At 39.3% G+C, this 26564-nt stretch overlaps 1 protein-coding gene and 1 pseudogene across 1 annotated transcript in view; one reads left to right on the top strand and one right to left on the bottom strand.

Annotated features, from left to right (window-relative positions):
* The window catches only part of ANKRD55 (ankyrin repeat domain 55), a 409242-nt gene that overhangs the window by 191542 nt on the left and 191136 nt on the right, over positions 1-26564 (bottom strand). Inside the window, exon 7 of the mRNA XM_055332857.1 lies at positions 25100-25257. The gene's annotated coding sequence lies outside the window, so the exon portion shown is untranslated. The remainder of the gene's footprint in view (positions 1-25099; positions 25258-26564) is intronic.
* Positions 9342-10553, top strand: LOC129514239 (heterogeneous nuclear ribonucleoprotein F-like; annotated as a pseudogene).

Raw genomic sequence — 26564 nt, 5'->3', positions numbered from 1 at the left:
GCAAGAAAGAACTTGCTATTCCTTGTTTCATTAATCCAGTTAAATAGTTCTCAGGGCCTTCCAAATGTCAGACTATGTTCTAAGCATTGGGGACATCGTAGCAAAAAAAAACAAACAAAATTCCTTACCTTATTCTCATTGATCAAACATTCTAATTGGGGCAGGAGGAAAACAAATGCAGCACATGGTGTGATGGAAGAATTATGGAGGATGTACAGCAGGGACAAGGGATAGAGAATGTAGGTGGCACTGCCATTTCAAGTTGGGTTGCCAGGATAGGCCCAAATGAGAAGGTGACAGTAGAGTAAATTCCCAGGGAGGTAAGGAAGTAAGTTATGTGGACATTTGGCATAAAATGTAGGAGCAGAGAAAACAGCCAAGTGCAAAGGTCTTGAGGTAGGAATCTTAAAAGCTCTAGAAGGTAGGTGTTTGGTTTCTACTCTGAGTGAAATAGGGGGCTTTGGTGGGTGAGTGATGTGATCTGACTCACACTTTATTGGGATCGCTCTGACTGCAAAGTTGAGAACTGAGTGATGGGGATAGGAGTAAAAAGACCAAATGGCGAGGCTGGTACAATATTGCAGGTGAGAGATGAAGATTAGGGGGATGAAGGTGGTCAGAAGTGTTTAGATATGGGATACACTTTAAAGGTGGAGCTGACAGCATCAGCAGCTGGATTAGACAAAGGGTGTGTGTGTGTTGGGGGTGTGTGTGTGTGAGAGAGAGTGAGAGAGAGAGGGATCAAGGATGGCTTCAATGTCTGTGGCCTGAGCAGCTAAAGTGGGGAAAGCTCTGGTAGGAGCTGGTACTAGATCCGAAGCTGAGTAATTTCTGAATGTCATGGGACACATGATGTGCAAAGAACTTCTCAGCCAATTTAGGCCAACCTCTTCACTGAGGGAACTGAGGTCCTAAATAGCAGGAGGTAGCTGGGTAGCATGATAGGCACTGAAATCAAATGTCTTGTGAGTTTTGCTCAGGGACAGTTGGTCTAGAGTAGAGACAACATGCCCCCTTAGGTGAATACAGGGTTAGCAGATGCTATTGTGGTGGGACCACAGAAGCCTGGCAGGCAAACCACTTCAGGGAAAGCAGAAACCACATATTTTAGGGGGCTCTGAGTAAGTCTTCTCCAAGTGAAGCTGTCAGCATGTCCTGGGCTACAGTTCCCTTCCTTAAGGCTGAGAATAAGAATGAGTGCATGATGGTGAGATTCTGGGTAGGGGGAAGAGGTTGAAGACCTTTAGGTGAAACAATGGATTGGGTGGAATCTTCCTGAAAGTCAGAACTGCTTGTTGTTCCTGTTCCTGTTGCAGTTGTTCTAGACAACGTTACTAAAGAGCTGAGTGTGGGTGTGTTCTTTCTTGATATTGACAATGAAAATGGCCCTCTTTTTAAATGTTTTGGACTGCTTCATCATTCCTTGCACATAAGCATTTGAATCTTCTGTTTTTGGTGACCTCTAGCCAACCTAAGCCCTCCCATTTTTGCACAGTTGCTTCCTGGCTTGGAATCCAACATAGCAGAGGCAGGGAAGAGACTTGCTTCACAAGGCTAATCTGTCCTTGAAGCTCCCTTCAGTCCTCCCTCATGGTCTTGCCTCTCTGCCACTCCAGCTTCCTGGTTAGGCACACTGCTTTGTCTGGGGTTCTTTGCTGACACAGGACAAACAGTAAGGACACTGAGGCCTTATGGATGAGGGAAGGTGAATGCTTTATTAAGAAAGTGTCCCCTGTGTCCATGCCTCCTCGTGTCACCATTCTCTTTTGCAGCTCAATGACTTTCAAGGTCCAAAGCCATCAAGAGGCTTCTCCAGGAAGCCAAAGCAAGCCTGTGCAAGCTCAGGATGAGCACACACAGATTGGCATTCTTGGGATGTTCTTCAGTAAAACAACAGGATCTGAGCTGGATTTGATACCTCATCCCATAGTATTCTTATCTTCAAGGGTCTCAAATGAAGGCAACACAGCAACAAAGAAGAAATGCTGGTAGTGGGCTTCAGAACCATATATTACCATCTTCTTTTTGGATTGATTGTGGCAGATTCCAAGGGAAACTCAAAGGGACTGAAAAAATGAAAGGCTAGGTTTATTGTTTTGTTCTGTTTTTAAAGATTTATGTATTTGAGAGAGAGTGCATGCGTGTGTGGGGAGGGGCAGAGGGAGAAAATCTCAAGCAGAATCCCTGCTGAGTGCAGAGCCCAACTCTGGGCTTGATCTCATGAGCCATGACATCACAACCTGAGCCAAAATCAAGAGCTGGACATTAACTGACTGAGCCATCCAGGTGCCCTTGAAAGGCTGGGTTTTTAATGAAGTATGTAAGTAACTAAGATAAATAATGTCAAATGAAAAAGATGTAAGTCTGTTTTTAGTATTTTTTAAATTCATTAAAGGGATTACCCAGAGTTTAAGAACAAAGTAAAAAGAGAATGGCTTGTATTAGTAAAATGAACAACTATGAAAGGGTATGTTTAGTATTTATAGAAGTTTCTAGGAAAGACTTCTGGATTTATATCTTTAGTGATATACTGATACATAGATTTAATGCAATCCCAACTATCTTGAAAAATAACAAAGTTAGAGGATTCACATTTCCCAATTTTAAAACTTACTACAAAGCTACAGTAATCAAGGCCATGTGGTACCAGCATAAGGACAGACATATAAACCAATAGAATAGAACTGAGAGCCCAGAAACTGTTATGTTTATAGCACAATTTGTGCATCCATCCATTTGTTCATGATACTTGGGTGGTTTCTGGCATCTGGATGTTACAAACAAGGCTGCTATGAACATTTTTATATAAGTCTTTGTATGGACAAGTCCTGTCATTTCTCATGAGTAAATACCTAGGAGTGGAATGACTATATCACATAGTAAGTATGTTTAATTTTTTCTTCATTTTTATGGTTAAGAATACACAACATAAAATTTGCCATCTTAACCACTTTTGAGTGCAGAGTTTAGCAGTGTTAAGTATAGTCACACATTGTGAAACAGATCTCCAGAACTTTATCTCGCAAATCTCAAATTCTGTATTCACTAGACAACTCCCTTTTCCCCCTTGCCTCAATCCCTGGTAACCACCATTCCACTTTCTGTTTCTATGAATTTGACTATTTTTAGATAAGCAAAATCTTAAGTATTTGTCCTTGTGTGACTAGCTTATCTCACTCAGCACAATATCCTCAAGTTTCTTTCATGTTGTAGCATGTGACAGGATTCCCTTCCTTTTTAAGGTTGAGTAATATTCCATTGTGTGCATAGACTGGACTTTGTTTATCTATTTACCTGCCGAGGACATGTGTGTTGCTACCACTTTGGCTACTGTGAATAGTGTTATGAACATGGGTATGAAAATATCTCCCAGTATTTTTTAGCTTTTTAAGTAACTGCCAAAGTATTTCCTAGAATGATTGTCCCAAATTACATCCCAAGGAACAGTGCATGACAGTTTCCATTCTTCTACATTCTCATCAACATTTGTTATGGTCAGTCTTATTAATTTTAGCCATTCTTATAGATATGTAGTGGTATTTCACTGTAGTTTTAATTTGCATTTTCTTAATGACTAATGATGTTGGATATTTTTCCATGTGCTTATTTCTATCTTTGTATCTTCTTTGGAAAGGTTGAGAACCTAGGTAAAACAATGGATTGGGTGGAAACTCTCCCCAAATCAGAGCTGCTCGTCATTACTATTCCTGCTGCAGCTGTTCTAGACAATAGTACTAAAGGGCTGAGTGTGGGCGTGTTTTCTCTTGACACTGATTGTGATAATGGTCTTCTTTTTAAATGTTTTGGACTTCATCTATTCAAATCTTCTGTGCATTTTGCAATTATTTATTTTCTTATTATTGAGTCTAAGTGTTCTTGACATGTTTCTAATGCAAATCCTTTAAGAGAAATGTATTTTAAACATTTTCTCCCAATTTGTATCTGATCTGATCATTCTGTTAATGATATCTTTAAAGAGCATAGGCTTTAATTTTTACGAAGTTTAACTTGGCAGTGTTTTCTTTTATTGATCAAAATTTTTGCCTAACCTAAGATCACAAACATTTTCTCCTGTTTTTTACTCTAGATGTTTTGTACTCTTGTAGGTTTAAACTTTAAGTCTATGATCCATTTGAGTTAATTTTTGCATATTGTGCAAAATGTGGATCAAGATTCATATTTTTGCATCTGGATATCCAATTATTCCAGCAGTCTTTACTATCTACTGAACTAGCTTTGTAACTTTGTTGAAAGTCAGCTGCCCATATGTGAGTAGGTTTATTTCAAGGTTCTCTATTCTATTCTACTGATCTATCTTTATACCACTGCCACAATATCTTCATATAGTAGCTTTCTAAGTCTTGAAATAAGGTAGCATTAGCCCTCCAACTTCTCCAACTTTCTTCTTCTTTTTCAAAGTTGCTCGGTTATTTTAGGTCTTTGCATTTTAGGATCAATGCATTAACTTCTCCAAAGATATCTGCTGGTATTTTGATTAGGACTGCTCTGAGTCTATAGATCATTTTACAGAGAATTGGTATGTTTACAAATTGAATCATCTGATTCATGAATATGATGTATGTTTCCACTTATTCTGGTCTTCTTTAATATCTCTCAGTTTTTAATTTTACTTAGCTTTTTTTTGTTTTTGCACAGATCTTACACATCTTTTGCTAGACTTATCCCCATTTTTTCATATTTTTGGATAGTATTTTTTAAAAATTTCACTTTCCAATTATTCATTGTTAAGCTGGTCTGGTTTTTACCTTTAACATTTATCTTATCAGATTCTCCAGTCTCTTTTCTCATTGCTGAATGGGTGAGCAGCTCAAAGTTGCTTGTGTATTTTGAGAGATTTGTTGACCAAATCTTACTTGCACAGGTCTGAGAAAGGAACGATTTGCCCTGAGCTGCTTCTCATTACCTTTGTATAGTCAGAATCCTTATTCTGTATCTTTGGATGAGGAGAAAACTTCTCTGTAGTTCTTTTCTGGAACTTCCTGATTCTCTGTCACAGTGAACAAAACCCACAGAGACCAAGGTCCTGGCACAAATGCTACCAGTTTTCTAATCACTTGGCATTGGCCACTGAAGGTCACAGAGCTTCCTGGCAGGAAGTGGGGCACAGACGGCAGGTGGCCCTGCCAGAGCAGCTGAAAAAAAAGCTCTATTCATGGCAGATTGTATATCACCAACTCGCTGTGACAGCACCACATACCTGCCAGCCCCAGAGCAGGCTGATTAGGGTAATTTAGGTTTTGTCTTCAAGCATAATCATTAGAGCTGTCAACAGCCTCTGTGATACTAAAAGGAAGAATCATGTCCACAGACTGACAGAGAAGATGCAATGGGTGCGCAAGCAGGCATGGAAGGCTAAGAGGCTACAGATTCATTTCAACCTCAGGACAATACGGTTTGGGAATAAGAAAATGCAACCATGTTCAGTGGAGTTCATGGTGCTCTGAAGATATATAAGGAAGAACACTCAGAGGTGATCTTAGGAGTCCTGCAGGCGAGACTCAAGGAAAGGGTCTATTTTCTAAAAGCATCTAACTGTTTAAGAACAGAACACATTGAGGCTTAATTACTAATGTGCTGGGCACAGTGGCTGCCCACAGAAGCCCCCAGGCTTAGCAGAGAGTTTCACAGAGGGCATAATTGGCTTTGTAAAACCTCAGACCTAGGACTAGAATCCTTATTTTAGGTAAAACTGCAGTTGTTAACTTAGTGTAATTTCAGGAGCAACGCTGACATTTCATGAATTCCTTTGCTTTCTTTTCAACTACTGAGATGCTAACACCTTTGGTGGGAGAGTAAGTCATTAGGCCTAATTAGTCATTTACATTGGGGTGTAAGCTCTTTCTTTTTTTCTGGTCCTCAGAAAGTATAGATAAGAGAAAGGAAGACAATAGAAGAGAGTGAAGAAAAATGAAAAGGGGCAAGACAGAAGAGAGAAACACTGATTGACTAAAGATATTCCTTCAAATTTCACATGGGGCAACTTTGTAAAACTTTAAAACTCACACAGATGTATCAAAGGACACTGTCCATAAAGTGAAAAGACAACACACAGAAAGGGAGAAAACGTTTGCAAATCATGTATCTGATAAGGGCCTAGTATCTGGAATATATAAAGAACATTTACAACTCAACAACAGAAGAACAAAAACTCCATCTAAAAATGGGTAAAGGGGATCCCTGGGTGGCTCAGCAGTTTGGCACCAGCCTTTCTTTGGCCCAGGGCACAATCCTGGAGTCCCGGGATTGAGTCCCTCCTCAGGCTTCCGGCATGGAGCCTGCTTCTCCCTCCTCCTGTGTCTCTGCCTCTCCTCTCTCTCTCTCTCTCTCTCTCTCTCTCTATATATATATATATATATATATATATATATATATATATATATATATATCACAAATAAATAAATAAATAAATCTTTAAAAATAAATAAAAATAAAAATGGGTAAAAAAAATGGACATTTGGCCTGGGTGCATTTAAAAATATGATAAAAGTGGGCGCACCTAGGTGACTCAGTCACTTAAGTGTCTGCATTCAGCTCAGGTCATGATCCCAGGGTTCTGGGAGGAATCCCAGGAGCCTGCTTCTCCCTCTCCCTCTGCAGCTCTCCCTGCTTGTGCATGCTCACTCTCTGTCAAATAAGTAAATAAAATCTTAAAAAAAAATTAAAATGGGTAAAAGGGCTTGAAGAGACATTTCTCCAAGAAGATACACACAAAGTCAATAAGCACATGAAAAAAAATTAACATTGTTAATCTTAAGAAATGCAAGTCAAAAGCACAATAAAATACTTTATATCCACTAGGATGTCTATAATAAAAAAATTGGAAATTAACAAAGTTTTGGTAAGCATACAGAGAAAATGGCACCCTCATACATTGCTAGTAGGACTGTAAAATAGTGCACCTGCTGCTGAAACAAGTTTGGAGGTTCCTCAGAGAGTTAAACAGAATTACCATATGACACAACAATTCTACTCCTAGGTATAGACACAAAAGAAATGAAAACAGATGTTCAAACAAAAGCTGGCGTGTGAATATTCACAGCAGCACCACAGTATTCAAAAGAGCTAAACAGCCCAAATGTCCCTCAACTAATGAACAGATAAACAAGACTAGTATATCCATATAATGCAATATAATACAGCCATGAAAAGGAATGAAGTACCACTATATGTTACAATATGAATTCACCTTGAAAACATTATGGCAAGTGAAAAAAGCCAGACAAAAGGCCACATTTTATGTAATTGCATTTATCTGAAATATCTAGAATAGGTAAGTCCATAAAAACAGAAAGGAGATTAGTGGTTGCTAGGGGTTAGGGGAAGGGGAAGTTACAGCCTAAGAGGCTTGGAGTTTCCTTATGGAGTGATGAAAATATTCTAGAACTAGACAGTGGTGATGATTGCACAATATAGTGAATGTACTAAAAACCACTGAATTGCACACTTTCAGATGGTTAACATTCAGATGGTGAATTTTATGAATATGAATTTTACCCAAATAAAAAAATAAATAAGCTACATAGAAACTCCATAAACCTTTTGGCTAATTCTAGGCAGACTCAATCTTTGCAAGTGACCATTCACAGCGAGACAATCCTGTGTTATGAGTGATGTCTAGAGAACACCCCACCAGCCCAGCTTCTGCAAAGCCTAGTTAAGCAGCAGCGCTTCAAAAGTGTAACTCTTTTTATTCTATCTTCTGTACTGTCAAGCTGCAACATAGGAATTAGAACCAGATTGAAGTGGAAGGGGAGGTGGTCGGGGGAATGGGGTGACTGGGTGATGGGCACTGAGGGGGGCACTTGATGGTATGAGCACTGGGTGTTATACAATATGTTGGCAAATGGAACTCCAATAAAATATATATATATAATAAATTTAAAAAAAGAACGAGATTGAGGGAAGATGGGCAAGGGAAACAGATTTCCAACACAAGAAACGTGAAAGTTCTGAAGTAAAATCAAAGCCTGAGCCATCAGAATTTGTCATAGTTGAGGTTAAGTGCCAGGAACAGACCTCAATACAGGATAACCAGAGAAAGCATTGTTGACCATCCTTGAAACAAATGCTTTCTTTTCTGTCATCACCTCCTCCAAGTTCTCAGGCATTAATGTATACACACACACTACTTCCACAGAATTCAACTATATATAGGAGTATATATAGTTATAACCCGAAAAGATGAGGTTTGTCCAGATACTGGAAAGGTTCAGTGGTTGATTTCCCCCTCTCTTTCCTTTTCTAGTCATGGTTGAGACATTTTGTTTAATTGGGAAAAACAAAATAAAATTCAGTACTGCTGAATCAGAAAGAAAGTTCATTGCAAATGCTTTGACTAAATTTGGTAATGCAGCTAGTGGTTCCATAATTTAATCTCTACCGATAAACCACAGTTAAAGGCACTGCATAAAAAAGTTGTGTTTTTTTTTTTTTACATGAAAACTGATTGGCTGGATCATGATGAATCAGTCAAGAAAGGTCAGGTCAGGTGGCTGTATGGATCACTCTTTTCTCTCTTTCATGGCCTCAGACTGCCATCTTGAAAACAATACCACATCGGTTTACCATTGAGGCTAGAAGAAAGAAAGCTTTAGATCTTGATGACAGACTAATAACTGTCATCTTTATATGTTAAGAAAGCATGAATTTCCAGGCAGCAAATGTTACGTTCTCAACATATTTGTGAGATGAATGATTCAGGCTGTGAAGACAGGATGAAGGATGTTGGAAGAGGATGCTGCAAATTCTCCATTTGAGATAAAATTATTTTTTCCCCCAAATCAGCCCAGTACTTTAGTCCACTTCTGCCATAAAGACATTTTGAATAGCAGCAGGATCAATTTAAAGTTGAGAGTACAAGCTTAATTTGATGGAAGTTGAAAAAAATGGTGTGCAAATATTGGTTTAAATGTTTAACTATGTTGGGAAAACTTCCCCCTCAAGTCAATTGAGATATCTTAGAGTGCACCATGTCTTCCTGGAAAAGAAGGGTCTCAGAGGGATAACTGAGGTGCGAGATGTGAAAAAGAGCGGGAGCATGGAGACTTGGAGCCCAAAGTTAGTAACAAAAGGAGATGCTCCGGGACTTTCCACAGAGTTCTCTGTGTTTTTAAGTGTCAGATGGAACTGGGGGTCCTTTGGCCATAAATTGTGCTTGTTTGATGAAATTATAAATTGGTCTGGCTCCCTTCAGGGTACAATTTGTTAGCTACCAGAAGTGTCTCTGACTGTGTGCATCCCCTTCCCCCCTTCCCTGGGTTGTCTTTAATCCACAAAAAGTTGCACCCAAGCTTGTTTGACGTCTATCCTCTCAAGTGTTCATGATGCTGGGTCTCAAGGGAGGTGTAGGTTTTGTGGCCAAGCTCTATAGCCTGCCCTGGTCCTGCTCTGTTGAATTTCCTTTCTGACTGGACAATTCATGATGGGGATGCAGGCATCCATTTCATCAACACTTGAGAAGGCAGACGGGAGTGGTAAAGCTTTTGTGGAACTTGAATCAGAAGAGATGATGTAAAAATGGCCCTTAAGAAAGACAAGGAAAGCATGGGATACCAGTACATTGAGGTATTCAAGTTCCACAGAACCAAGATGGATTGGTGTTGAAGCACAGTGTTCCAAATAGTGTCTACACAGCTAATGTTGGCTTTGTGTGGCTTTGAGGACTCCCATTTGGATGCATCAAGAAAGAAATTCTTCAGTTTTTCCTGAGGTTGGAAATTGTGCCAAGCAGGATCACACTGCCTGTGGACCCCAAGGGCAAGATTACAGGGAAAGTCTTTGTGCAGTTTGCCTCACAGGAATTACGTGAGAAGGCCCTACGGAAGCAGAAGGGAAGAAAAGGGCACAGGTATACTGAAGTGTTCAAAAGCAGTCAGGAAGAAGTTAGGCCATACTCAGATCCTCTGAAGTTCATGTCTGTATAGTGACTAGGCTTTATTACCACCCTGGTACAGCCAGGAGGTATATTGGTACTGTCAAGCAAGTGGGCCTAGAAAGGAGGAGGTAGGGTGTTTATAGTACAGGGTATGGGGGCTACGAGGAGTACAGCAGCCACCACTCATCTGTTGGGAAAGACTTCAGTTACTGTCTCTCGAACATGTATGATCACAGAATATGGAGAAAGAGACTTTACTGTCCAGAGTACCACTAGATACTATGTCCAAATAAGAGAGCTGCCACAAAAAGCCACCGAAAACAACACTTAGAACTTCTCTCCACTCAACCCCGTGACAGTCTATCTTGAGTGAGATTAGCCCTGATGGAAGAGTGACAGGCGAAGCCAATATTGAGTTTGCCATTCATAAAGAAGTTGTGCCAGCTATAACCAAAGACCTAGCCAACAAGCAACACAGATACATAGAACTTTTCCTGAATTCCACAAATGGGGCCAGAAGCAGGGAATACGCAGCCAGATGATGCAAGGCATGGGGGTGTCAGCCCAGTCCACTTACAGTGGCCTGGAAAGCCAGTTTGTGAGTCACTGTTACAGGGCTGGCTATGGTGGTCAGAACAGCATGGGTGGATATGACTAGTTTTGTAGAGTTATTGCAATAAAATTTCCACAGGCAGCCAACAAGCAATGAAAAACAATTATTACTCTAGAGGAAGCTGTGGGACCCATTTGCACCATGAGTTTGTGAAATCTGTATTTAAAAATTACATCTTCAGTGTTTTCTCATGCAAACATTCTTCTAACATATGATATTGAGTAAACTAAAACCATTTTCAGCTTTTCTCAATTAATATTTTGGTAGTGTACTTCAGAGAGATGTTATCTGAGTCAAGGTAGTTTTAAATACATTAAATGGATCTTTTACACCACATCACCATAATACATTGGGGAGATGTGTGTGTGTGGTTTTTTTTTTTTTTTAAACTCAAGGTCCTAGATCCCTAGATCCCTAATTCAAAGAGGATCATTTCTTATGTTTGTTCATTCTAGTTTATTTTCATTTAAAATCTTTCAGGTTAGGATGCCTGGGCAGCACAGTGGTTGAGTGTCTGCTTCCAGCTAATGGTGTGATCCTGGTCCAGGGATCTGCATCGGGCTCCCTGCGAGGAGCCTGCTTCGTCCCCTATGTCTCTGCCTCTCTGTGTGTCTCTCATGAATAAATAAATAAAATCTTAAGAAAAAAATCTTTCAGGTTAAGTTTAAGCTTTTAAAAATAAGTTCATTTTGAAAATTGAGACACATTACTAATGCTATAGGAATTAGTGAGGCCTGTATTAAAACTTTCTTTGTTGAAGACATTGTTCTCAATAAATGGTACTGGGAAAATTGGACAGTCACATGCAGAAGAAGGAAACTGGACCACTTTCTTATACCACACACAAAAATAAACTTAAAATGGATGAAAGACATAAATATGAGACAGGAATCCATCACAATCCTAGAGAAGAACACAGGCACCAATCTCTTTGACCTCAGCTGCAGCAATTTCTTTCTAGACATATCTTCAAATGCAGGCAAAACAAAAGCAAAAATGAACCAGTGAGACTTCATCAAGATGAAAAGCTTCTGCACAGCAAAAGAAACAATCAACAAAAATAAAAGGCAACCTACTGAATGGGAGAAAATATTTGTAAATACCTTATCAGATAAAGGGCTAGTATCCAAAATCTATAAAGAACTTATCAACTCAACACCCAAAAAAACAAAAAATCCAGGCAAGAACTGAGCTGAAGACACGAACAGACATTTTTCCAAAGAAGACATACAAATGGCAAATAAACATATGAAAAGACTACATCACTTGGCATCAGGGAAATATAAATCAAAACCACAAAGAGATATAACCTCACGCCTGTCCAAATGGCTAAAATTAGTAACTCAGGAACAACAAATGCTGGCAAGGATGCAGAGAAAGGGAAACTCTTTGTTACCATTTGCATCAACATGGATGGAACTAGTGGTATTATGCTGAGAAAAATAAATCAGAGAAAGACAATTATCATATGGTCACTCCTTTGTGGGATATAAGAAACAGCACAGAGGGGAAGGGGGGAATACTTAATGGGAAATAATCAGAGAGGAAGACAAACCATGAGAGACTCTTAACTATGGGAAACAGACTAAGAGTCACTGAAGGGGAGGTAGGTGGGGGGATGGGTAATTGGGTGATGTGCATTAAGGAGGTCATATGGTATTATACACAACTGAGGAATTATTGAGCTTTGCATCTGAAACTAATGGTGTACTACTGTATGTTGGTTAACTGAATTTAAATTTTAAAAAAAGTTAGAAATAGAGCTACCCTACAACCCAGCAATTGCACTACTAGGTATTTATCCAAAGGATACAAACATAGTGATTTGAAGGGGCACATGCACCCCTTTCTGTTAAAGTTGTGGCAACTTTTTTTAGTTCTGGGCCCAGTACATGATTCTGGCTCTACAATTACCTGAATTCTAGTTTTCTCATCAATGAAACAGGCTTCAAATTTATTCTTCCTTCTCAATTCTGTGACTTTTGACATTTACAAAAATAAAAAATACAGGATAGTTGTGAATTATTTCCAAAAACGGGAATTGCACTTGTCAAATGAGTTCTAAACCAGGAAACCTAGCAAGAACACTCCTAGGTGTCCCCTGTATCCAGCCTACGTAACATCACACACAAATAATCCAAAGCTATAGCTTCCTCCCAGAGAAGGCTATGTCCAGCCAAAAGGCAAGCAAATTCTTCATGTCTTTACAAAACTTTTTCACAGACAATACATACAGGACAACTCATTGTGAAGTTACATTAGTGTAAATTAATCTTGACTCTCAATGAAATCTCAAAATACCTTCCTTAGAATCACATTTATTTGCTTATTGTTGATTTGATGGTCAATAAGAAAGTTCAAGAGATCCTAGGAAAACCTTTGCATTTTTCTTTGCATTTAGCCACAAAAAGTCTAATTTAAAACTATGTACTTTGAAAGCAAAACAAATAAAGCTAAATAAAACATTTAAAGGGTTATATATGATGATTTCAGAGAGGACTAGATATGGAATCCATAAAGACAGTGATACATTGCTAACGACTTTGTCTTTCCTAGTCTTCCCATGCCATTTGTTGAATGAATGGCAATGTCTGGCAGTACAGAACTCCTTAGGTACTGAGTGATGCTAAGGAAACCTACAGAGTTTCTTAGGTGAGAAAACTGCTGCGATTTGGGAAGATTTGAGAATATGAGGGTCTAAACAATGTAAACACAGCCCCAGAGACTTTTCAGAGTTAACTTTTTAAAGGGGAGGAGGGGCAAGACGGCGGAAGAGTAGGGTCCCCAAGTCACCTGTCCCCACCAAATTACCTAGATAACCTTCAAATCATCCTGAAATTCTACGAATTCGGCCTGAGATTTAAAGAGAGAACAGCTGAAACGCTACAGTGAGAAGAGTTCGCGCTTCTATCAAGGTAGGAAGACGGGGAAAAGAAATAAAGAAACAAAAGGCCTCCGAGGAGGAGGGGCCCCGCGAGGAGCCGGGCTGAGGCCGGGGCGAGTGTCCCCAGGACAGGAGAGCCCTGTCCCGGAGAAGCAGGAGCTGCACCAACCTTCCCGGGTGGAAAGGGGCCTGCAGGGAGTTAGAGCAGGACCCAGGAGGGCGGGGATGCCCTCAGGCTCCCTGGGACACTAACAGACACCTGCGCCCCGGGGAGAGCGCGCTGTGCTCCCTAAGGGCTGCAGTGCGCATGGCTGGACCCGGAGCAGCTCGGAGGAGCTCGGGCAGAGGAAGAGGCTCCGTGCGGAGGGGGCTGCGGAGCGGGAGCAGCTCGGAGGGGCTCGGGCGGGAGCGCGAATCCAACAGCGCAGGCCCCGGAGCACAGGGCGCCGGGACACAGCCCAGGATCCCCCCGGGACAGGCAGAGGCCGGGAGGGCCCAGGACAGCAAGGACGCTCCTGCCCGGAGCTGAGCAGATCAGCGGCCCCGCCCCGGAGCCTCCAGACCCTGCAGACCGAGAGCTCCGGAGTTACTGCGGGAGCTGAATCCAGGTTTCCAGAGCTGCCATAGCCACTGGGGTTGTTCCTCCTGGGGCCTCAAGGGGTAAACAACCCCCACTGAGCCCTGCACGAGGCAGGGGGCAGAGCAGCTCCCCCAAGTGCTCACACCTGAAAATCAGCACAACAGGCCCCTCCCCCAGAAGACCAGCTAGACGGACCAGTTCCAGGGGAAGTCAAGGGACTTAAAGTCTACAGAATCAGAAGATACTCCCCCGTGGTTTTTGTTTTTGTTTTTCTTTTTGATTTCTGATTGCTTCCCCACCCCTTTTTTTCACCTTTCTTTCTTTTTCTTTATCTCTTTCTTTTTCCTTTTTTCCTTTTTTTTCTTCCTTTTTTCTTTTTTCTTTTTCTCTTTTCTTTCCTTCTCTCTCTCTCTTTTTCTCCTTTTCCCAATACAACTTGTTTTTGGCCACTCTGCACTGAGCAAAATGACTAGAAGGAAAACCTCACCCCAAAAGAAAGAATCAGAAACAGTCCTCTCTCCCACAGTTACAAAATCTGGATTACAATTCAATGTCCGAAAGCCAATTCAGAAGCACTATTATACAGCTACTGGTGGCTCTAGAAAAAAGCATAAAGGACTCAAGAGACTTCATGACTGCAGAATTTAGATCCAACAGGCAGAAATTAAAAATCAATTGAATGAGATGCAATCCAAACTAGAAGTCCTAACAACGAAGGTTAACGAGGTGGAAGAACAAGTGAGTGACATAGAAGACAAGTTGATGGCAAAGAGGGAAACTGAGGAAAAAAGAGACAGACAATTAAAAGACCATGAAGACAGATTAAGGGAAATAAACGACAGCCTGAGGAAGAAAAACCTACGTTTAATTGGGGTTCCCGAGGGCGCCGAAAGGGACAGAGGGCCAGAATATGTATTTGAACAAATCCTAGCTGAAAACTTTCCTAATCTGGGAAGGGAAACAGGCATTCAGATCCAGGAAATAGAGAGATCCCCCCCAAAATCAATAAAAACCGTTCAACACCTCGACATTTAATAGTGAAGCTTGCAAATTCCAAAGATAAAGAGAAGATCCTTAAAGCAGCAAGAGACAAGAAATCCCTGACTTTTATGGGGAGGAGTATTAGGGTAACAGCAGACCTCTCCACAGAGACCTGGCAGGCCAGAAAGGGCTGGCAGGATATATTCAGGGTCCTAAATGAGAAGAACGTGCAACCAAGAATACTTTATCCAGCAAGGCTCTCATTCAAAATGGAAGGAGAGATAAAGAGCTTCCAAGACAGGCAGGAACTGAAAGAATATGTGACCTCCAAACCAGCTCTGCAAGAAATTTTAAGGGGGACTCTTAAAATTCCCCTTTAAGAAGAAGTCCAGTGGAACAATCCACAAAAGAAGGACTGAATAGATATCATGGTGACACTAAACTCATATCTTTCAATAGTAACTCTGAACGTGAACGGGCTTAATGACCCCATCAAAAGGCGCAGGGTTTCAGACTGGATAAAAAAAGCAGGACCCATCTATTTGCTGTCTACAAGAGACTCATTTTAGACAGAAGGACACCCACAGCCTGAAAATAAAAGGTTGGAGAACCATTTACCATTCAAATGGTCCTCAAAAGAAAGCAGGGGTAGCCATCCTTATATCAGATAAACTAAAATTTACCCCGAAGACTGTAGTGAGAGATGAAGAGGGACACTATATCATACTTAAAGGATCTATCCAACAAGAGGACTTAACAATCCTCAATATATATGCCCCGAATGTGGGAGCTACTAAATATTTAAACCAATTAATAACCAAAATAAAGAAATACTTAGATAATAATACACTTATACTTGGTGACCTCAATCTAGCTCTTTCTACCCTCGATAGGTCTTCTAAGCACAACATCTCCAAAGAAACGAGAGCTTTAAATGATACACTGGACCAGATGGATTTCACAGATATCTACAGAACTTTACGTCCAAATGCAACTTAAACACATTCTTCTTAAGTGCACATGGAACTTTCTCCAGAATAGACCACATACTGGGTCGCAAATCGGGTCTGAACTGATACCAAAAGATTGGGATCATCCCTTGCATATTCTCAGACCATAATGCCTTGAAATTAGAACTAAATCACAACAAGAAGTTTGGAAGGACCTCAAACACGTGGAGGTTAAGGACCATCCCGCTAAAAGATGAAAGGGTCAACCAGGAAATTAAGGAAGAATTGAAAAGATTCATGGAAACTAATGAGAATGAAGATACAACCCTTCAAAATCTTTGGGATGCAGCAAAAGCAGTCCTAAGGGGGAAATACATCGCAATACAAGCATCCATTCAAAAACTGGAAAGAACTCAAATACAAAAGCTAACCTTACACATAAAGGAGCTAGAGAAAAAACAGCAGATGGACCCTACACCCAGCAGAAGAAGAGAGCTAATTAAAATTCGAGCAGAACTCAATGAAATCGAGACCAGAAGAACTGTGGAACAGATCAACAGAACCAGGAGTTGGTTCTTTGAAAGAATTAATAAGATAGATAAACCATTAGCCAACCTTATTAAAAAGAAGAGAGAGAAGACTCAAATTAATAAAATCATGGATGAGAAAGGAGAGATCACTACCAACACCAAGGAAATACAAACGATTTTAAAAACATATTATGAACAGCTATACGCCAATAAATGAGGCAATCTAGAAGAAATGGATGCATTCCTGGAAAGCCACAAACTATTAAAACTGGAACAGGAAGAAATAGAAAACCTGAACAGGCCAATAACCAGGGAGGAAATTGAAGCAGTCATCAAAAACCTCCCATGACACAAGAGTCCAGGGCCAGATGGCTTCCCAGGGGAATTCTATCAAACGTTTAAAGAAGAAATCATACCTATTCTACTAAAGCTGTTTGGAAAGATAGAAAGAGATGGAGTACTTCCAAATTCGTTCTATGAGGCCAGCATCACCTTAATTCCAAAAACAGACAAAGACCCCACCAAAAAGGAGAATTACAGACCAATATCCCTGATGAACATGGATACAAAAATTCTCAACAAGATACTAGCCAATAGGATCCAACAGTACATTAAGAAAATTATTCACCATGACCAAGTAGGATTTATCCCTGGGACACAAGGCTGGTGCAACACTCGTAAAACAATCAATGTGATTCATCATATCAGCAAGAGAAAAACCAAGAACCATATGATCCTCTCATTAGATGCAGAGAAAGCATTTGACAAAATACAGCATCCATTCCTGATCAAAACTCTTCAGAGTGTAGGGATAGAGGGAACTTTCCTCGACATCTTAAAAGCCATCTACGAAAAGCCCACAGCAAATATCATTCTCAATGGGGAAGCACTGGGAACCTTTCCCCTAAGATCAGGAACAAGACAGGGATGTCCACTCTCACCACTGCTATTCAACATAGTATTGGAAGTCCTAGCCTCAGCAATCAGACAACAAAAAGACATTAAAGGCATTCAAATTGGCAAAGAAGAAGTCAAACTCTCCCTCTTCACCGATGACATGATACTCTACATAGAAAACCCAAAAGCCTCCACCCCAAGATTGCTAGAACTCATACAGCAATTTGGTAGCGTGGCAGGATACAAAATCAATGCCCAGAAATCAATGGCATTTCTATACACTAACAATGAGACTGAAGAAAGAGAAATTAAGGAGTCAATCCCATTTACAATTGCACCCAAAAGCATAAGATACCTAGGAATAAACCTAACCAAAGAGGTAAAGGATCTATACCCTAAAACAACACTTGTGAAAGAAATTGAGGAAGACACAAAGAGATGGAAAAATATTCCATGCTCATGGATTGGTAGAATTAATATTGTGAAAATGTCAATGTTACCCAGGGCAATTTACACGTTTAATGCAATCCCTATCAAAATACCATGGACTTTCTTCAGAGAGTTAGAACAAATTATTTTAAGATTTGCGTGGAATCAGAAAAGACCCCGAATAGCCAGGGGAATTTTAAAAAAGAAAACCATATCTGGGGGCATCACAATGCCAGATTTCAGGTTGTACTACAAAGCTGTGGTCATCAAGACAGTGTGGTACTGGCACAAAATCAGACACATAGATCAATGGAACAGAATAGAGAACCCAGAAGTGGACCCTGAACTTTATGGTCAACTAATATTCGATAAAGGAGGAAAGACTATCCATTGGAAGAAAGACAGTATCTTCAATAAATGGTGCTGGGAAAATTGGACATCCACATGCAGAAGAATGAAACTAGACCACCCTCTTGCACCATACACAAAGATAAACTCAAAATGGATGAAAGATCTAAATGTGAGACAAGATTCCATCAAAATCCTAGAGGAGAACACAGGCAACACCCTTTTTGAACTTGGCCACAGTAACTTCTTGCAAGATACATCCACAAAGGCAAAAGAAACAAAAGCAAAAATGAACTATTGGGACTTCATCAAGATAAGAAGCTTTTGCACAGCAAAGGATACAGTCAACAAAACTAAAAGACAACCTACAGAATGGGAGAAGATATTTGCAAATGACGTATCAGATAAAGGGCTAGTTTCCAAGATCTATAAAGAACTTCTTAAACTCAACACCAAAGAAACAAACAATCCAATCATGAAATGGGCAAAAGACATGAAGAGAAATCTCACAGAGGAAGACATAGACATGGCCAACATGCACATGAGAAAATGCTCTGCATCACTTGCCATCAGGGAAATACAAATCAAAACCACAATGAGATACCACCTCACACCAGTGAGAATGGGGAAAATTAACAAGGCAGGAAACAACAAATGTTGGAGAAGATGCGGAGAAAAGGGAACCCTCTTGCACTGTTGGTGGGAATGTGAACTGGTGCAGCCATTCTGGAAAACTGTGTGGAGGTTCCTCAAAGAGTTAAAAATAGACCTGCCCTACGACCCAGCAATTGCACTGTTGGGGATTTACCCCAAAGATTCAGATGCAATGAAACGCCGGGACACCTGCACCCCGATGTTTCTAGCAGCAATGTCCACAATAGCCAAACTGTGGAAGGAGCCTCGGTGTCCATCGAAAGATGAATGGATAAAGAAGATGTGGTCTATGTATACAATGGAATATTACTCAGCCATTAGAAACGACAAATACCCACCATTTGCTTCAACGTGGATGGAACTGGAGGGTATTATGCTGAGTGAAGTAAGTCAATCGGAGAAGGACAAACAGTGTATGTTCTCATTCATTTGGGGAATATAAATAATAGTGAAAGGGAATATAAGAGAAGGGAGAAGAAATGTGTGGGAAATATCAGAAAGGGAGACAGAACATAAAGACTCCTAACTCTGGGAAACGAACTAGGGGTGGTGGAAGGGGAGGAGGGCGGGGGGGTGGGGCTGAATGGGTGACGGGCACTGAGGGGGACACTTGACGGGATGAGCACTGGGTGTTATTCTGTATGTTGGTAAATTGGACACCAATAAAAAATTAATTATTAAAAAAACTTTTTAAATTGAAGAAAAAGGGTATTTATAAGAAGCTCTGTTGGAGAAAACACTAGGAGTTAGGAAAAATGGTCTTGGATGTTCTCATCACCCGCTGGGAGTTCCTCAGCATTTATTGTTCTGAAGATTACTCTAATCTTTCCTGTCAAAGTCTAATTTCAGAAAAAGATTTGACAACTTCATTTTCCCTGAGTTTCAGTAACTGAGTTTACTGTGAAACATTAATCTATTTTTAACATACTGTAATAGTTCTTTACTTTCTATAGAGATTAATGCCTTAACCCAATATATTTCTTTTTTTTAACTCAATATATTTCTAATGTAGAATTAAAGACATCAGTTTGATGGAAAGAGGTAATTTTATAAATGAAAAATACTTTCTAGCAGAATTAGACTGCTTACTTCACTGCTTTTTACTTAAGGCCCAGTAATTAATCATTTAGTAGTACTGCAGTCATGTTACATATCAAGAATACCTATCACTAAGCAAGGAGATAGATGCCTGTCATCGAAATAGACAATCCCTAATGTACCAACGAATTTCACCTGGCAAATCTTATAACACCTTGCGGAGAACTTAAGCTAAGCCAGTTATGCCAATACCAACTAACATACAATTATGTTAGTTTCAGGTTAACAATATAATGATACAACATTTCTACTGGTACTTTTTAGAATACTGTTTATAGTATTATGGATACATTTTCAATGTTCCATGTTTATGGATACATTTCCTATCTCTTCAAATTGCTTGTATCTAAGCAACTTAATGCCCCGTCAATGTATGTTTCATTTCAAAGTATGTCCAGAAATGTGTGTGTTAGAAGCAGACTGGTCCTTTGAATACTGTAAACGGGCCCCATTTCTGCAAATCTTTCCTTGCAGTGCCTTGTGCATAAACTGTGTTACATACTCACAAACTGCCTGCCATATATAAGCCTGATCTCCTCATTTTGTTTTAGATTCAAAATTCCCAACAGGAAAGTAACCATTACAGTAACCAACCTCAGAGGCTTGTTTGCTTTGCTTTATAAATTCCTAACCTTTCCCTGATGTAGCAGAAAAGTATGCAAGGCTCAGGTTAGGTCAACAACAGAGTCAAGGTTAACTGTGGGAGACTGACATGGGAAAGAACCAACCAGTCAAACGTTAAAATATCAACAGGCATCTTAGACCAACATTAAACTTAGCCATCACCTCAGTACATGTGCACTTAGTATATTTTGTAAATAGATTCTAAAACTCTTAATGTCTGTTTTTTCCTTTTGCTACAGAGAGGGGATTTCATTGCTCTTAAAGTGCTATGGCTTCTGATGGGGACAATTCTGTTCTTGGCCTCTGGAATAGTTCATAAATTATATCTTCAGAATTATAGAGTACAATAGTTAACACAATGACTTCCTATTCCCATAGGCAACCCAGTTAGGAATAGCTACTTACAGGAGTGACTAAGTGTAAAACTTGCTGTAGGCACAGGGCAGCAGTGGACTCATGACTCATGACCTTTTTTGTTTACATTTGGAGTTTTGTTTATTTTGGCTCTATGAATTCATACATCTGAGAAAAATGCAGCCCCAAGCTTATGTCACCAAGGTTCACTGTAGAAAAGAGAGATGGGGGCAAGCTTAGGGATCACAGTCTCTCTTGGCCATATGTCCATCTGACAGAGCTACTGTGCTATTCCAACCCTACTCTTGTACTTAAAGGAAGAATACCTTCATATGTGGGATAGAATCATAAGAACACACTTGGCTTCACTCTCACACAGATTTCCGGCTCAATGTTTGTCAGGTTAACTTAACCTCAGAGGATTCCAGTGTGTTCAAGGTAGGAAAAAATGTTTATAATCAAATAATTTGGGGAACCACTGGACTGAACAAGATGGCAAATAATTTTCTTTATTGAAGAGCCACTAATAAATACGCTAGTATCCACTGTGACTCTTCAAGAGTAGATGATTATCTTCTAAAAATATTTAACCTTGGAAGACTTTTCTTTATTTAGATATCTCTCAAGGAATCAAGCCAGTCAAATTTTAATAGAAATCTCGTTTCAGTCACACATACTCACTCTAGCACAAATCAGAACTTTGCTTTTGGTTAGTTGGTTGAATTCCATGACTGATGACAATACAGACCAGATTCATAGCTAGTTCTAGTATCCTATTACACACAAGGCTGTCATCAGGCTAGGAGATAAGGTGCACACATGAGCTTGTTAAAATCTAAAGCTCATAAAAAACCTCGGAAAACTTGTTATTTGATTACTAAAAGCTTCAAGCCGCAGCAAAACTGAAGATTCATGGGAGAAAGAGGAGTCTATGGGAAAGCAAAGCAGTTATCATAGTGACAAATTCCTTGAAATATTAAGAATGGAATTCTTATTTCCTGGCTTCCCTAAAGAGCCCCTTATGAATATGTCACCCAGGCATTTACCTAAGTTTTTATACCACATCTCAAGGATACTACAGCGTTAATACTATAATGGTAAAAAAATTATGTTGATTATTTGAATGAAAATGATATTATTAATCTTGAAGAGATACCAAATTATTGTGGTTAATGTTTTCTGGGATAAAGAAGTTCAAATTAGAAGAGAATAATGGATCAGGATGCCTCCTGATAGACTCCAGGAGGCAAGACTTAGAGGCTGCTTCCTCTTCTGCACTCACAGGGCTGGAAGAGAAAAAAAAGTAATAGAAAGGTGGGACAACTCACCAGTCTAACCAGGTCAGGCCAATTCTAGCCACAGGTTAGCTGAATTAGAACTGGCAACTTAAAGGACAATGGCGTGCATACTTTGGTCAATTTTATCAACTCAGTTATCCTCCTTTAAGAGAATCGAGAGCTACCTATATCTGACATTTAGAACTGGAAGATATTTAGAGGTAATTTAGTGCAAACTCCCATATTAGAAACTAGGAGACGGTGACCTAGAAAGTTTGTGAGATGTCCTAAGGGTAGCTTCTGGACTAAAGTACAGTATCTTTGAAAAGTAGACATTCCATGTGTTTTTCCACTATAACAATAAACATGTTTCCTAAAATTAATTAATTAATTAATTAACTAATTTATTTATTTATTTATTTATGTATTTATTTATTTGAAAGAGAGAGCAAGAGTAGGGGGGCAGAGCAAGAGGGAGAGAGAGAATCCCAAACAGACTCCCTGCTATGTGGGGAGCCCAATGCAGACTGGGTCTCATGACCTAGAGATCACGACCTGACCCAAAACCATGAGTCAGAGGGTTAACCAGCTGAGTCACCCAGGCACCCCCATGATAGCAGAACACAGATCTACAGATTTCCTATGGGTTTTTATAGCTAAGACAAACCTATGTATTTACTACAAATCATCTTACTTTAAGAGTCAGAGAATGGCTAGATGAAGGAAAAATGTGAAAAGATATAAGGAGTAGCTTTGGCCAGAGATGCAAACAATACAAGAAAAAGCTGACAGTAGTACTATGATTTGTACACAGACTCAATAGCTTCTTGCTAAAAGTAGGTGGTCTTCCCAAACGAGTGTCTCTCAAACACTTGGGTTAATAACAATCTCCTTTGAGATTTCTGCTTCTGGTCAGGATGTAGAAGGACGCTAAAGAGTATCCCTCCTTTAGTAACAACAAACAAGTCCCAGAAAAAATAAAAATTATACTTTTCTATGGGGCAGGGGAGGGAGGATGCATTCAATGAAGGCTTGATGAAGTTAATTCCAAGGGAAATAAGCTTTTCATAGGTAAGTAGAAAGCTGTGATAGCTTCTATATCTACGGATACCTGGTCTAAGTATAGACAGAAACTGGGTACAGATGGAGAGATCTTCCAGGGATGGAGGGAAATTGGCCAAGCATCATAAAACAATGTGTTCTGGCTAGAGGGTCTGGAATCTGAAGAATCCCAAAGGCAAGAACAGAACACTGGATCAAAAATTCTTCTTCCGATACCACCACAATCCACCATAAGGTTTGCTGGGAAAAATAGCAATTGGGGGAGTGACTGTTAAGCAGAGAGAAATTGTACAACTCTGCACATTCTGGAGCCCTGCCAAAGTTTCGTCCAAAGTTAAACAAACTAAAAATATCTGAAACTTCAGCCAATCCTCACCCACCTTAACTACCAACAATATCAAATAGCAGTTTGGGAAGAGGAAGGTGGAGTTAAATACAGGTGAACTTGATACAGTTAAAGCTGTGAGCCAGCATAAGAACATTCATATACGGTGTCCCAAAATCAGAATTATATTCATGCAAGAAAGCAAAACAAAATAAAAAAAAAACCAAACTACATTTAAGAAAAAACAGCCATTAGAAACAGATTTGCAATGACAGTTATTGGAATAGGCAGAGAAGGACTTTAAAACAACTATTATAAATATATTAAATCATTAACTTAAAGGTGATTATGTTGAATAAAAAATGGATAAAAATACTTTTAAAATACAAAAAAAAGGATTAAAATTAAAATTCTAAAAAAAGAATCAAGTGGAATTCTAGAGCCAAAAATCTAGAATCTTTAAAGGTTAAAAATCACTGGGTAAAATTAACACTAAATGGGAAACTGCCCAAGAAAGGATCAGTAAACTTAAAAACTGGTCAAAAGAAATTATTCAAAGTAAAAATGAAAGAGGAAAATTTTAAGGAAAAAAAGAGAATGTCAATAATTTGTGGGATAACACCAAGAGATCTATAAGCAATTAGAGTCCTTGCAAGAGTGGAGAAAAAGAATTAAGCAGAAAAAAATATTTGAGGAAATATGGCTGAAAACTTTTAAATTTTTGAAAATTATCAACCCACAGATTTAAGAATGTGGTCCAAGAAACTCAAAAAGTCTCTAAAGGAATGATGCAAAGGAAACTATATCTAGGTATATTATAGTCAAACTTCTGAAAACCACAGAGAAAATTTAGAAAGCATTAAGAAAAGAAAAAAAAGACACATTACATACAGGGTAATAGCAACATAAATGACAGTTAATGTCTCATTATAAATAATGCAATTTAGAATACAATGCAAAGAAATAACATCTTTAAAGTATTGAAAAGAAAAAAATAAAACAAAACCTGTCAACCTAGCATTTTATATCCAGGAATATATCATTTTAAGATGATGGTGAAATTGAAGGTATTTTTGGATACATGAAACCTGATATAACTTGTCACATTATACCTGCACTATAATATATATATATATATTAGAGAAAGGTCTTTAGGCCAAAGGGAAATGATACCAAATAAAAATTCAGATCTACAGAAAGGAATGGAAAATGACAAAAATGATGATTACATGAGTAAATATAAATGATGTCAGTTTTCTCTTAGTTTATTTGAAAGACAACGATCTTTGAAAACAAAATTTTTTTTAATAAATTAATTTTTATTGGTGTTCGATTTACCAACATACAGAATAACACCCAGTGCTCATCCCGTCAAGTGTCCCCCTCAGTGCCCGTCACCCATTCACCCCCACCCCCCGCCCTCCACCCCCTCCACCACCCCTAGTTCATTTCCCAGAGTTAGAAGTCTTTATGTCTGTCTCCCTTTCTGATATTTCCCACACATTTCTTCTCCCTTCCCTTATATTCCCTTTCACTATTATTCATATTCCCCAAATGAATGAGAACATACACTGTTTGTCCTTCTCCGATTGACTTACTTCACTCAGCATAATACCCTCCAGTTCCATCCACGTTGAAGCAAATGGTGGGTATTTGTCGTTTCTAATGGCTGAGTAATATTCCATTGTATACATAAACCACATCTTCTTTATCCATTCATCTTTCGATGGGCACCGAGGCTCCTTCCACAGTTTGGCTATTGTGGACAAAAATTTTTTAAATGCATCATAGGGTTTATAAAATAGGCAGAAGTTAAGTGACAAGAGCAATAAAAAATTGGAAGAAATAAGTCAAGTATACTGTTGTAAATTTTTATATGCAAAGTAACATTATAGTAATTCAAGGCAGACTGGCAGATGTTATTTTTTTCCATTTCATATATAAGAAAGCTGAACCTCAAAGATGATCTCTTACTTGACCAAGGTAATAGAGATAGTGGCCAAGTGTAGCCTAAGAACGAGGTTTGCAGACTCTAGTCTATTGCTCTTAAAGCCAAGTTGGGATTAAGCTTGGATGCCTGGTAGTTAATCCAAGGCTTTACATAACTAATGGAATCTTATTTCTTAGTTCCCAAGATTTTTCTCTGTAATGGCTCATTTTATTTATCTAAGATTCCCCTTCTTTCTCTATACCTGGCATATTACTTATGAAGTGTATAAATAAAAGGAAAATATGCATAGTTCTGTTTCCTTTCCAGTTTCCCTTCTCTGCTTAGTCTCTCTCCAAAGCAATTTAACTCCCCCCACTAAGTCCAGTTATCACTTCCCATGTCAATCAAGAACAAATGAAGAAAAGTAATGTAGGCATAGAAGAAATCAAGCATAGGGCCTTTAGAGGTGTATTCACACAGATGCTGCAAAAAGTAATGTAAGTTTTAGAGTAAGAAAAGAAAGTTTTAGAGTAAGAAAACTGCTCCTTCATGTTTCATTGTAATAATGTGTTTTCGCCTCTGGGTTTGCATCTAGTGTATCTTGACTTTGATAGCTGATTATAACATCCCATCTCATCAAGTCAGAGTTTAGCATAGAATAGGATGACTTTTGGTAACCAATGGCAAAGTATGAATAATAGTGACGTTTATTCCATCCTTGCTGCTATTCCAGATGCTCTCTGCCTGTCCATTAGCAAAAAGCACTCCAGCTGATAGCCCATTTCCAAAGCAAAGAACATGGCAGAGCCATCCTTACTAGTTCTCAGCTCTGCATGAGCCAAGAGGAATCCTTTGAAACCTAGGCTGCAAGAAGAGCCTATTCTGATCTCTAATCCACCCATATCAAATTGCACCTTTGACATAACCAGGGCTTCCAGGGCAGAAAAACTGTAAATAGCTCCTCCACAAATTTGAGGGAAAGCAGCTCCATTTTTGTCTTAGCATAGAGTGCACATTCTTTGTGGGTCATTTACAGGCAGGGCAGCCTGGCAGACAGATCAGTCCTTCCAGCTGGGCTGATAGAAGAATTTAGAAGGCATGAGGAGTTTAGTGGCAGGGATATTTCAAATGTG

This window comes from Nyctereutes procyonoides, unplaced genomic scaffold (genome assembly GCF_905146905.1).
Source record: "Nyctereutes procyonoides isolate TBG_1078 unplaced genomic scaffold, NYPRO_anot_genome, whole genome shotgun sequence".
In the NCBI taxonomy this organism is placed as follows: domain Eukaryota; kingdom Metazoa; phylum Chordata; class Mammalia; order Carnivora; family Canidae; genus Nyctereutes; species Nyctereutes procyonoides.
Note: the sequence above shows the minus strand (reverse complement) of the source record. Positions and strands in the feature narration are given on the sequence as shown.